At 36.7% G+C, this 14723-nt stretch overlaps 1 protein-coding gene and 1 long non-coding RNA gene across 6 annotated transcripts in view; one reads left to right on the forward strand and one right to left on the reverse strand.

Moving 5' to 3' along the window:
• Positions 1 to 14723, forward strand: part of TMCC1 (transmembrane and coiled-coil domain family 1) — a 241381-nt gene that overhangs the window by 121109 nt on the left and 105549 nt on the right. The gene's annotated exons all lie outside the window — the stretch shown is intronic.
• LOC140609801 (uncharacterized) lies at positions 1059 to 4247 on the reverse strand. The gene is made up of 3 exons (XR_012011521.1): positions 3813 to 4247; positions 3611 to 3660; positions 1059 to 2501 (listed from the first exon to the last, which is right to left on the reverse strand). It is a non-coding gene; the product is annotated as an uncharacterized lncRNA (long non-coding RNA).

A 14723-nucleotide genomic window follows, 5' to 3' on the forward strand; every position in this document is an offset into this window, starting at 1 on the left:
TTTGGGGAGACTCAAAGTGTAAAGGTTCACATTTTTTTAAATAGAATCATTATTCAGTTTCAAAAAAAGTTTACTGCATGAATGTCTTAAGTAGTGTTTGTCTTTAGTGCGTTTTAAATTATTAAAAATAGGAAGTATGTAATGGAAACAGCAAATGTAGTGAAATTTGTATTTAGTTCTAGTACCAACTCTAATAATATCTCTGTGATTTAGGGGCAGGTTTGAAAACCTCTTTGAATTTTAGTTTACTTCTCTATAAAAGTGCAGTTCGTACTACATGATATTCAGTAGTATACAACTTTAATATCAACTTATTTAAAAATGTGTTTATACAGAATTTTAAGAATGAAGATGATACAAAAGGAGGAGAGAGAAGTGTTTCAAATATAGAAACCAGCTAAATTGGGATGATTATTTAAGTTTTATAAATATTTATCCAAGGTATTTGTATGTTTCTGTTGTTGTTTAGGAATTTTTTTAAACATTTATTTATTTTAGAGAGGTGGGTGAGGGGCAAAGGGAGAAGAAGAGAATCCAAGTAGACTCCACACTTGGTGTGGAGCCCGACAGAGGGCTCAATTTCACGACCCTAAGATTATGACCCTGAGATCACGACCTGAGCTGAAACCAGGAGTCAGCTGCTTAACTGACTGTGCCATCCAGGTGCTTCTGTTTTGGACTTTTTAAGTGATAAAGCAAATCAGAAAGCAGTATAGTTTTAGTTAAATCAAACAGACTTACATATATTTATACATATGCAGGACAGTGTATAATAAGATAAGTACTAATATTATCCCTAGTGTGGGGTTAGAGATGATGAATATGGATAAAACAAGGAGAATAAAATATTTTTCTTTGTTTTTCTACAAAATAAAAACTAAGGCAAATAAAATACCATTTCCTAAAGACTATTTGTGGCTTTGGAAGTGGATTATTTGACAAGGAAAATGTTTGGGGAACTGGGGCCAATATGTCAAAGGCAGACTTTTTTTCTGTTTCCCAAATCAACTTAGAACTCTTACCTATGATGGAAAACATAAGACAGGATTGCTTAGTGATTGATGTTCATCTCGTTTTTATTTATGAATGGAACAAGAGTTTGTGGGGTTTTGTTTTGTGTTGTTTTTGAGAGAGCATGCAAGCAGGGGAGGGAGGGGCAGACGAGGAGGGAGAGAGAGATCTCAAGCAGTCTTCATATTCCTTGAAAGCCCAGTGCAGAGGTCAATCTCACAACCCTGAGATCATGACTTGAGCCAAAATGAAGAGTCAGGTACTTAACCACTGAGCCACCAAGCACCCCAAGGAAACAAGAGTTCTTAAAATGAGGTATGTAGATAAGCTTTAGGGGAATCCATTAACCATTTGGAATTGTGTCAAAAAAACAGTATGTCCATTCATGATTTTCGTGTATGTCACTCCTGTGACTGAGTTCATAGCTTTTAACAGATCCACAAAGAGTGTGTGATCCAAAAAGATTAAGAAGCCCATGGACAGTTCCTGTCTGTTTCCACATACAGTATGGGGGTTGTGGATTTTCACAGATTACTGAAAAGGACATTGTTTATTCAGGTCTTGGAGTAATAAAAGAATGATTGCAGAGCTGTTGATTTTTCTCTAGGTTATACATTTCTGTCTTTCTAGCTATTCTTTCATAACCTTTTATCTTGGTCTACTATTTTCATCCTTTGCTGTTGGACACCTCAAAATAGATCATATTCAGGGATTCTAATTTTTCTCCTAACAGCTATGTTTATTGAAGTTCTTTTTAGTTTTTTGTCATCTTATCAATGATTGGATTGCATGCATACACTCAAATGATTTTTAATAGGTCTTGTTGCATTTGAACAATTAGAGGTTTGTGTTTATTTTAATAGACAAAAAAATGAGTAAATTCCTCCCAGAATGAAGACACCATTCTTTTAATCTGTAAGTCTTTTTATGTGTATCTGGACTTTGAGGATTTATATCCTGTTCAATTCATAGTTGACATTTTCTGTGTATCTAGGTATGTAGACTTTTGACAGTTTTTTCTAATTCCTTTTTTTTTTTTAAGATTTTATTTATTTATTCATGAGAGACACAGAGAGGCAGAGACACAGGCAGAGGGAGAAGCAGGCTTCCTGCAGGGAGCCCGATGTGGGACTCAGGACTGGTACTGGATCCAGGATCCCAGGATCATGCCCTGAGGCAGACAGACGCTCAACCGCTGAGCCACCCAAGTATCCCAGTTTTTTCTAATTCCTTTTCTTCTTTCCTTTCTTTGGGAGGTGTGGGTTAGAAAGAATCTTGCAATTCTTTGCAATCTAGCAATTATCTAGGATTCCAGTTGATTATATCAGAAACACCTCATGTTTATATTTAAAACAGTATGTCTTTCTCTAAGGAACTTCATTATTTCCACACCAGCATCTCATTAGGTCTTTCTTCATTCCCAGGAGAAATTTTCTGTGTTTTCGGTTTCATTCTTGTAGGGAAAAGTTGGAAGTACTAGTATTCTTACCCTTTAAAAACAAAAGAAAACAAAACAAGGAACAAAACATAAACAGAACTCAGGTTCTCTGTCAGCCTACCTTTCACTTGGACTTAAATTTCAGTCAGTTTAAATATTAGGTTACTCTGAGCCTTAGATGTGAAAGGAGCCTTTTTTTTAGTCATAGTTGTTGATTAAAGTTTTCTTACCTTTGGAATTTCACAAAAAGTTTAAATATATTCAACCCTTTTCCACTTAATTTATATATATAATTGGTTAGAATGATTTATTTGGAGCTATGGCATCCTGTTACTTGTTCGAATCTGTTTCCTACTCTTCCAAAGATATTGTGAAATATGTGTGTGATATTTTAGGTGAGGTTTTTAAAATTGTGCATCATATTTGGTGATAGTTGGAAACTGGAGTGTGTGAAAAGAGCATAATTGAGAATAACCATTGTATAAAAGATTTGTCTTTTCAAACCCTTTTTTCACTTTTTTTGCACAAAGAAAAAAATAGTAACACTATATGGTTTTCTCATAATAATACTGATGTTTAAGAATATTCCTGCTTTACTTATCTGAAGAATTGGGATATTATTTCACAGAGGTGTTTAAGAAATAAATAGGATGATAGATGTGAAATGCCTAACACAGGGACTGCACATAGTGGGTTCATTCCAGCAAAGTCTATATGTAGCATAAGATGTAATCATACTTACAAGATTGAGAATCACTAGAGCAAGGAAAATTAATATGTACCAACAAGTTCTGCCCTGGTCAGTTTTAAAAATCACTTAGGAGTCATGAACAATTCAGAGAGGAGTATGTAGAATGGAAATTTCACTCAAATGATGCTTTGTCCTTACATTGGTTGTCTGGCAGCAGAATCAAACAGGAAGAGACTGGCAAATGATAGCAAAATATTTTATCTTTGCAACTGCCCTTAGGATTATCATTTTCATACCTCTTTACCTACATTAATTCACCCTGACCTGTTCCTTTTGTTTGCTATGTGTGTAAATTTTTTTAAATTACATTGTTTTAATGAGAGAAGTCAATTAGCTCAGGAGGCAGCCCTAGTTTGTTTAACTTGGTAAGGAAGTTGAAGTCACCCTGTAACGAAGTTGAAGTCACTCACCAAGTATGCGTCTCTGCACCTGACATTCCTTCCCAGGGCGGGACTCCTCCCTGTGAATAAGAGGAAAGGCTTGGCCAATTACCTTAGACAAAGCCGGACAGCTGCCGAGCCCAGCTGGGAGGAGTCTCCTCGAGCAGAGCTGGTACAGGCAGGGGCTTTTTGCCACCTCCTTTTATTCACACCATTTTACCCAGCAGATCACCTGAGGTGGAGATTGAGAAGGGGATGTCACTCTTTGCAGGAGACCTCCTCCACTGGGAGGGCTTTCTGGTGGGAGGAATTGCTGCGGTTGCCAGGTTTCTGCTTGAAGCTGATGCTTTCTAACCCCAGTGCGCCACTCCTGGCCCCATACCGACCAGAACATCAGGTTCGGCCCCCCGGAGTCTTAGGTGACACCACAGCGGCATCCTGGGCTGAGGATTTGGTGGAGAGAGGAGGAGTGGTCCCTCTGTCTAGACCCTCACGGCTGACTCACAGGAAGTCCAACCGAGCTTGGCACTGGGCGCAGCAGCTCCGGGATTCCGCCCCTCCCTGCCGCGGGTCCGCCCGCCCTCTCCGACGTAGGCTTTGCAGTATCTCCCGATGGAACAATGAAGTGGTTCCAAGTTTGCTAAGACTCCCAGGGAAATTCTTTGGACTTTTGTGACAGTCTTCAAAATGTTTTGCCACCGACTTTTCCAAGAAGCTGTTTTTTAAAAACAAAACAAAACACAACACCCTTCCCTTCGTGGATTGCTTTGTGTGAAGATTACTCAGGGTGACCATGGTTCAACGCTTTAGCCTCAGGAGGCAGCTATCCAAGGTGGGTAGCTTGGGTAGCTTTGTGTGTGTGTTTAGGGGAAACTCACTAGATTCCGCATGGTTTCCTTTTTCTCTAGAACTGTTCTGTCAAGCCTGCCTTCCTCCAGAGCTGAGGAGGGGTTGGGGGAGGAAGCGCTGCCTTTTGTTCTTTCGTCTGACAGACACAAAGGTTTCAGGCTGACTGCACCGGCAACTCCAGATTTTGTTCCCCTAAAACCAAACCTGTCATCTGTGAATTTGGTGGAAGTTATAGTTGGCTTCTGAGATACAGTTTCCAAAGGAGTGTGCGTGAAAGACAATAGTGGGTAAAAAGTGCATTTTTAATTAGCAATTAATCTAGCAGCTTGTTGACCGAGATAAGAAAAGCCTTATTGGTCTGTGGAATCAGTACTTTTTGTACAAAATTTAGTTTTAAACTGGGGAAAACTTCCAAAAAAAAATAAATAAGCAAGACCTGCATGAAAATGTTAAAGTGAGTGGTCATGTTAAGAAATTTGCATACTTAATGAAGGAGTTCTGTGAAAAGCAGTAACCGGAAGGCTCACAAATCAATTTTTTACAGAATTCTGCTTGGAAAGCAGGTTCCATTTGTGCAGCTTTGAGGGAAAAGTTCTTTTAACCTAAGAAATTCAAACTTTAAAAAAAAAAAAAAAAAAGGCAAAGCTCTCTTGGAAGAGGGGCTGCTGATTTTCTAAATCAGCTCCAGCGGAGGCCAGCCCTCTCTTGACCCAGTCGTGGAGCTCTCTTTTTAGCTGGTGCAGGAACTAGTTTGGAAAGAGGTGTGCTGAGAGTTGAGCTTTATTTCAAAAATCATTCTGTTCTTTAAAAAGCCTATTCAAAAAAGTTAGAAGTTGGTGGCTGAATTGTGTTGCAGTTCATTCTCTGCAGGGAGAAACTTAAACAAATGGTAAATCGGTAGGCATGCTTCACTTTCTTGGTTGTTAGTCAGAATTGTTAAATCCTAAAATGTGTTATTATCTAAAGAGAAGATGTTTTAGTTCTTCACAAGTGACCTCAGTGTAGAAAGTGTGCACTCGGGGCAGAAATGAGCAAAGCTTTTGGCCCATCCACGTGTCAAATTTTATCATTGGATTCCCAAGCCTAATGGGCTTTTTAGAAGTAGTAAAATAAATTTCCCTTGCTTCTCTTCCCCCAAGTCTAACTATTTGTGTTGGGGGTAGTGGGCCAAGAAGCCCCCAAATTTCTTCTAAGCAATTGTAAAAGAATCATTTTTTGTTTCTCTTTGAACAACCTCTGGTTTATATATTTCCAAATATGTAGTACATTTAAAAAGCAGATATGGGGGCCCCTGGGTGGCTCAGTGGTGGAGCATCTGCCTTTGGCTCAGATCGTGATCCCAAGGTTCTGGGACCAAGTCCTGCGTCAGGGTCCCTGGAGGGAGCCTGCTTCTCCTTCTGCCTATGTCTCTTCCTCTCTTGCTGTGTCTCTCATGAATAAATACATAACATCTTTTATAAATAAATAAAAATAAGCAGATATGTAGATTCTCAGGTCAGTAATTATTCTGCACAAGGGTGTCTGAAATAGTTCAGAGCCAGGTGATAATTTTCTTTTTTCTTTTTTTTTTTTTTCCAGGTGATAATTTTCTAATTAGCAAATAGTGTAGGTGCTTTGCTACCAATATTTTTCTTCCAATTATTTTTTTGAACTTCATGCTTTTCACTTTATGCTATATGTCCTGCTGTGATTTATAGAAAAGACACTTTGGGAGAATTAGGAACAGTCTTCTCTGGAACATGAAGAAATAAAAAGTACATTATATAAAACATTAAAAGAAATAACCTCTTTAACTCCTCTTTTCTGTCACTCCTCCCCTCCATTTTAATGTGGTTTCTGGGTCCTATACTGAATGGTTAGAGCCAAATCTAAGGAAATTTGTTTTCTATCACATGCCCTCAATATAGCATCTGTTCAATAATGAATTGAAGAAATAATATTAATTGTTTCAATCTGTTTAGGTGCTGAAATATGAAGGAGAAATGAATAGTTATGTCAGTTTTCTTTTTTTAATTTCAGTGAATGCACTGTACCTCTCTTCTGTCTTTTCAGCTTAACCCATATGTTTCTTGAGATTGAACACTGAAAGTGAAATTAGGTTTTTGTAGGTCAATTGAATTGAATAATAATAATAAAAATTGAATAATAGCAATTTCATATGATTACAACTTTAGTAACAAGTATTTTTGCCAATAAGAAATAATCTTCCACAAGTATAGAAATGTCTTAAGATGATCTCATATTTTAAAAGCAATTTCCTATTTTAACAAAAAAGAATATTCATATGATCATCTATAAATTCTGTTGGAAATTTTTTGAAAGGAAATATTTATAAATGTTTGCAGTGATTTTAAACCTAATATCTAATTTAAATTATTTTTATCTTAAGTTTGATAGCCATGTTTACTTAAACCGGATATTTTCTCTAGAGTATTCAAATGATTCCTCTAGGTTGGCTAATACATGTTCACATCTGAACTTGTAAAAGGAGGAAGTAAATGAAGAAATAGATGAAGTAAAAAGCTTCATTTTTAAAAAGATATGTTCAATAATTCTTTTTGACTAGATTCCAGTTACCTGACTCCCAGAAAATTCCTCTTTTTTCTTTGTCACTTTAGGTTATTTTCTTTCTACATAGTTTTCTCACATGTGACTTTAAACATATGTACTAACGAAACTTTTTCTTTCTGCCCCAAGGCTCTGCATGAGCCAGTCAGAATAATCTGGAACCTGCCAATGTGGATTATCATGTGATTCTCCAACAGATGTTCAAGTTAGGTGGTATCAGCTTCATTTTGTCACTAAAGGAACAGATTTGGAGAAGTTAGGTCATTTATCCAAATCAGGAGGGTAGAGTCAGGTTCAAACTTAGTAATTCCAAACCCATTCTGTTTCCCCACACCAACTGTCTCCATGAGCTTCTGGTGTATTAGTCATTCTACTGTCATGGTCTCTGATGTTTCCCAATATGTGTATACATGGTTATAGAAAATAGTATAGTAAGACACTTGCGTAACTTCTTAGAGCAGCTCTTTTCCCCTGCGGTTGAAATTAATGTCCAATAGGGTTTAAATTTATCAGTCAAACTTGGTAAGTGTTTCTTGCAATTGAAGTTCTTTTTCTTTGGCCAGAGAAACATTGGTTTGAATAAGATAGTTGATTCAATAAAGCCATATTTAATTTAGTAGGTTGAAGTTAACTACATGCATTTTTATGAACCTTTAGAATGTACTACCTTTTTAAAAGAACTTTTATGAAAGAGAAAAAGTTACTCTTAAGTTTCTATAATAATGTTAAAGAGCTTAAATACAATGAGTTACACATTCAGAAGGTCTTAAGTAACTTTGGCTCTAACCTCCCCTCTTCCCTATCTTTTATATGGGTAATAGAAAATCAGTCTTTTCCCTTTTTTGCAGGAACTTCAATTTTTTAGGAGGTACGATAAAAGCTCAGGGGGCTTTGAGAAATGGTTTGAAGATAGATTATTCCAGTAAAATATTATACCCTTTTATTTTACTTTTGAATGGTAATGATTTTTATAAGTTCAAAAATTAAAAATTACCTACTATGGGGGCACCTGGGCAGCACAGTTGGTTAAGCGTCTCACTCTTGGTCCTTGCTCAGGTCGTGATTTTAGGATTGTGATCTCAGGGTTGTAAGATCAAGCCCCACTCCCTTGCCTCTCCTTTTGTCCACTCCTCCCTTCAAACAAATAAATCTTAAAAAAAAAAAAAAATTACCTGTGAAACCTTGCTTCCAGCTCTGTCTTTTCTCCTGGTTTATATCCCTACCTCCTTCGGTAACCAGTTTCTCATTTATCTTTCTAGTGTTTGTTCATACATGTGTAAGAAAATGTGAATATATGTTTCCTGACCCTTTTAAAGTTTGTTTTTTTGTTTTGTTTTTTGTTTTTGTTTTTGTTTTTGTTTTTGTTTTATGATAGACATAGAGAGAGAGAGGCAGAGACACAGGCAGAGGGAGGAGCAGGCTCCATGCCAGGAGCCCGACACGGGACTCGATCCTGGGTCTCCGGGATCATGCGCTGGGCCAAAGGCAGGTGCCAAACCGCTGAGCCACCCAGGGATCTCCTCCTGACCCTTTTAACATGAAATACAATGCTGTACAGTTTGTTCTAAGATAACTTGGACTTTAATTTTCCCGATATGGAACTAAAGTGCTATCTCAGTTTGGGGTTCACATTTATTTTTAACATTTTCATGAGAGGCTGAAGTTCTTTAGGACAGGTATAGCAACACAAAATGTACTCTCCATATCAAACAAAGATAATTAAAATAACATCAAATTAATGATACCTTGATGCTTTTTCAGTTCATACCACATTTTTTTCCTTGATTTGAATGTTCTCTCTTGCTATATTAAAATTTTTAAGGGGCACCTGGGTGGCTCAGTCGGTTCAGCATCTGCCTTTGTCTTAGGTCATGATCCCAGGAGCTGGGATCCAGCCCCAAATAGGGCTCCCTGCTCAGTAGGGAGTCTGCTTCTCCCTCTCCCTCTGCCCCTTCCCCTGCTTCTCACTTGCACATGTGCTCTCTCTCTCTTAAAAAAATAAAATCTTGAAATACTTTTTTTCATATGAAGAAAACATAAAATATAAAATCATACAGTATACCTTGAGTTGGCCTGTGAAAACATGAATGACTGAGAAATAGGACTTGTGGGCTCCCACACACACACAGTTCAGCCATTGATTTGTTGAAATCATTTAATCCACACTTGTAGAGCACTTGAAAATATGATTGTCTAAAAACATTATTCTTGCCCTTCATACGTTGGTAGTGTCCTACCATTTGGTATCAGTTTTGTATCAGCAAAAGAAACTTAAGATTTAGGGAGGTATTGATCATAATTTGAGTTCATAATATAAACTTTTTTTCAAAAAGAGTTTCTTTTGGAAAAAGTTTTTTTGAGAGAGTAGGCATTTAAGAGGGGTAAGGGAGGACCAGAGGGAGTGAGAGTCTCAAGTAGACTCCACACCTGATTTGGGGCTCAGTCTCAGAACCCTGAGGTCATGACCTGAGGTAAAATCAAGAGTTGGATGTTTAACTGACTGAATCACCCAGATGCCCCTTCTTTTGAATTTCTCTCTGATTTCTTTGGGGATTATGACTTGAAATAATATATATGACTTACTTAATTTTCCTATGAATGTATTCTTACCACTTAAAGGAGGAGGAATCTTTCACTTCCATTTTAATTAGGGAAAGTGTTTTGAAGTGTTTTGGAAAAGTGTTTGGAAAACTGTTTGGTTTTGGAAAGTGTTCTGAAGGCCAAAATAGTAGATTTTACTTAGATTTTACCACAGTTTAGGGCAGTCCAGGTGGCTCAGCAGTTGAGCATCTGCCTTCAGCCCAGGGCCTGATCCTGGAGACCTGGGATTGAGTCCCGCATCAGGCTCCCTGCATGGAGCCTGCTTCTCCCTCTGCCTGTGTCTCTGGCTCTCTCTCTCTGTGTGTGTCATAAATAAATAAATAAATAAATAAATAAATAAATAAATAAATAAATAAATTCTTAAAAAAAAGATTTTACCACAGTTTTAAAAAATATATTTTGAACCTTTTTAATGTACTATATGGGTACAGTGAAGTATTATATGTAATTTAAAACCTGAAATATATGGGCAAGGGAGTCTGTACTGGATGGATGCTTTTAAGTCATGGAAATATGCACAACATCTTTTTTTAATGCCTTTTTTAAAAATAAAGATTTTATTTATTCACGAGAGACACAGCGGGCAGAGACATAGGTAGAGGGAGAAGCAGGCTCCCTGTGGGGAGCCCAGTGCAGGACCCCGTGATCACGACCTGAGCCAAAGGCAGATGCTCAATCACTAAGCCACCCAAATGCCCTATGCCATTTTCATTTAATCATATCTCCATCACTTCAGACATCAACTAGTTTATTTTTCTTCTTTTTTCTTTTTTTTTTTTTTTAAGATTTTATTTGTTTCAGAGAGAGGGATGTTGGTGCCCTGACATCAGCTGGTTTCATACTTGGAAATATAATGTTTGGTGTTTGTATTTAGCCAGAAATTAAGTGCTACATCTTCTTGTGACTCATTAATCCACTTTTAGGAGGCCTAAATCAACTAGTGGTATCATCAGCATGGAAGGATTGTTGTATTATAGAACCAAAATAGGAAGATTGATACTGCTCTTATGTTAATGAAACGAGACCCTTAGTAGGATTAATTCCATGTGTTATGGATGTGGTGGGAATAGGTAAGGAATAGAGAATGGTTTTCATATTCAAATATATTGGCAATAATAAGCTAAAATAGAGGAACTAATGTAGAAATATGTGTATGGTAACTCTGAAATGTTTCCGTGATACTGATGCCAGTTGAAATTTTAAAAATTAGAGTAAATTATAGACTGTAGATCTGAGAAAGCAGATAATGCCACCAACAAAAGATAGTTAACCTCCTTGGATGTGTGTTGCTTTTTTTTGTTTCTTCAGTTAATCTCATTTGGGGTTGATTTGAGTGTTACTTTCCTAAGAGAGATGGATATAGTAAATGACTCAATTAGATGATTCTTTGAAGTAGAAATATGTTTACCAAGGGATGTTAGTTTTGAAGATCAGTGAACAAATATACTTGAAAGTGCTTTCAAAACTGTAAAGTACTGTATAAATTTAAGGTGGTGATATTTTCATTATTCTGTTATTCCATAAATTTATTCCATAAATAATAAATTCTTTTTTTTAAAGTAGGCTTCACACTGGGTGTGGAGCCCAATGTGGGGTTTGACCTCAGGACCCTGAGATCAAGACCTGAGCTGAGGCCAAGAGTTGGAAGCCTAACCGACTAAGCCACCCAGGTGCCCCCATAAGTATTTTTTTTAAGTTTTATTTATTTTTTAAGTAATCTCGACACCCTACATGGGGCTTGAAATCATGACCCCGAGATCAAGAGTGGCATGCTCCTCCTACTGACCCAGCCAGATGTCCCTTTCCATGAGTATTTTTGAAAAGAAGTGACTGTTCTTTAAAAATATAGTTTAAAATATGCACATATACCTGCTCCCCCTTTTATATGTACAGAGACTATCTTTGGATAGGTAACAGTGATTGTTTCTGAAAAAGGACCTGGGACACTTGGGCTGAGGGTGGAAGGTAGACTTACTTTTTAAAACTATTTACTACATACGTGGTGTGTATGTATGTATTTCTGAAATAATAGGTCTAGTCAAATGTTTTAAAAGTTCAAAATGTAGAAGTGAATTTCAGGCTCATTATTTTTCATTGAAAAACATTGCTAATCGTTTACTTAAAGGTTAATGGTTGAAAAATGGTATCTTTCTAGGCTTGGTACTTTCTCTTAACTATCCAGCTATTATTCACAGCTGGAAGATAACCTTTGTGTGTAACACATAAGTTTGTAGTATGGAATCACTAACCTTTTAAGAATCCTTTAAATGAACTTGTTTAGGCTAAATTAATCGTAACTATTTTGAAAGCATGTTTTAGGAATGGTGTATAAAGACAGGAACAAAAAAAAAAAGAACAAAAAAAAAATAAAGACAGGAACACATTTTACTTGTCATGTCTATATATAGAATATGCATGTGATACTTAATAATAGGAACTATTTCTGATTTGTTCTTAATCATTTTGGTTTACATGAGAAAATGAAAAGAAAAATTTGCCCTTTTGGACACCCTGGGGTTAGTTAGAACTTAGCCTCTGCTCTACTCATAGACCTGTAACAGAACCCTATTGCAAAACATGTAGATTAAAAAGAAGGTAATGTAAATAGACTTGGCCTGTGGTAACACAGAAAATTTCCATTAAATTTCAGTTTGTTCTATCAGGTGTTCTCTAAGAAGCAGATCACTTTGTCTTTACTGAAAATTTTATATCTTTTTTTTTTAGGGAATTCTAATGTGAACATCCTTTCAAAATCTAATCTGATAATTTATATTTTCTATGGGGAAATTTAACCAGGGTAATGGAGTTCTAGCCTAAATGGCTTAACTTCCATGGAGTGAACAGAGAGGGAAATCTAGAAAACTGTCTTTGAGATATATAATATATATGGATCATTTAATATTATCACTTTGTGGAGTTTTAGCTGCGAACTCTTTAATATACTTGCCTAATATTTTTTCCCTCTCTTTTAATTATTTGAAGATATACAATGAAATGATACAAACAAAACCTGAGTATAACTTCCCATTCTCTTTTTGGTGTAGAGTATGTTTGTGTTGAAACTTAGGAAACTCACCACAGGGGCACCTGGGTGGCTCACTGGTTGAGCGTCTACCTTTGGCTCAGGTCATGATCCCAGGGTCCTGGGATTGAGTCCCACATTGGGCTCTCCGCAGGGAACCTGTTTTTGTCTCTGCCTCTGTGTGTGTGTGTGTGTCTCTCATGAATAAATAAATAGAATCTTTTCAGAAAAAAAAAAAAAGGAAACTAGCCACAAAGGTTCGTCTCAACAGGATTCTCTTTGGACAGAATTGGAAATCTGACCCATTCTACTCAGTAGCTAGTGGTGAATGATTACTTGGGTTTTGAGTCTTATGAAATGATGTTATTATTCATCATTGTATTCAATAACACCCAACCATTACAACTGTAAGAAATTTTAGAACATATAATATACATTCTGTATATATTCCAACTTGGAAAGAACTTGGAGCATAGTAAATGGAGATAGTAGGTTGTATGTAAAGATGAACATCTACTTCATTTCTTACTGTTCACTTCCTTTACATATACCACTCTAGCTGCACCCCTTCCTTGCTGTTTTTCAAATGTACCACAGTTCTGCTTCCGTTCCTTTGCATTTATTCTTTTTTCTACCTATAAAGCTCTTCATCCAAATATAGGTGGTTCCTGACTTATCATGGTTCAGCTTGTGATTTTTCAGTTTTATGATAATGTGAAAGCCATAAGCATTCAATACAAATTGTACTTGGAATTTTGAATTTTGATCTTTTCCTGGGATAGCCATCCACACAGTATAGCACTCTCTTGTGTGGTACTAGGTAGTGGCAGCAGCTGTAGCTCCCAGTCAGTCGCAGTCACAGGGTAACCAACTGATAGAAGTATCTTATACCCCTACAACCATTCTGTTTTTTACTTCCAGTACAGTATCCAGTAAATTACATGAGCTCTTCAGTAGTTTATTATCAAATAGATTTTGTATTAGATGATTTTGCCCAACTATAGGCTAATGCAAGCATTCAGAGCACAGTTAAGGTAGGCTAAGCTAGGCTATGATGTTTCGTAGGTTAGGTATATTAAATGCATTTTTGACCTACACTATCTTCAACTTACAGTGCCTTTATTGGAATGTAACTCCATCATAAGTCAAGGAAGATCTATATCTGTATGGATTGCTCTTGTACATCTTTGAGGTCACAGCTCAGAGGTCACCTTTTCAGCAAGGTTTTGACTGTTTTCTTTATTTAAAATAGCAAACTACTTCTTACACACACACACACACACACACACCCTTTCCCCAACTCTTCTTATCTTCCTCCTCAGTTTATTTTCTTTTTTCCCTCCAGTGTGTTTAGTATCATCTGATACATTATATATTTTTCTTTCTTTTGTGTGCCCCCCAGTGTAAACCTTATGATAAAGATAGTTATCTCTTTTGTTCACTCATGCAGAAACATAGAATAGTATCTGGTATTTGATAAGTGCTAAATAAGTATTATTTCATGAATGAATTTAAGTACAAAGAACAGTAAAAAAAAAAAAAAAAAGTGGCTAATCTCCTTGTCTACTTTCTTTTCATCTCTTTCCATTCTACTGCCACCATCCCTACCTTGGGTACTTTTACTCCAGCCTCCCCTCTCCTGCAGAGTAATCTCATGTCTGATAAGACTTGCCATATAGTAGACACCAAATATTTGTTGAATATCTGCTAATATTATCTTCTTCGTAGATACCAAACTTTATCAGAAATGGCAATTAACTGGCAGCCTTATCCTGGTTCTTGTAGGTATTTACATTTTTATTTATTTATTTTAAAGATTTTATTTATTTATTCATGAGAGACACATAGAGACAGATAGGCAGAGGGAAAAGCAGGCTTCCTATGGGGAGCCTGATGTGGGACTCCATTCTGGGACCCCCGGGATCACACCTTGAGCTGCAGGCAGACGCTCAACCACTGAGCCACCTAGGTGTCCCAGGTATTTACATTTTAAATTCATCTTTTTGATATGATGAAAAGAGCCCATAAGTAGAAACTCAGAGTTCTTTGATTGTTTGACTTTAGATAAATAATTTCTCTGTGCATTAGTTCCTGAATCTTAAA

The sequence above is a fragment of the Canis lupus genome, chromosome 19, assembly GCF_048164855.1.
Source record: "Canis lupus baileyi chromosome 19, mCanLup2.hap1, whole genome shotgun sequence".
In the NCBI taxonomy this organism is placed as follows: Eukaryota; Metazoa; Chordata; class Mammalia; order Carnivora; family Canidae; genus Canis; species Canis lupus.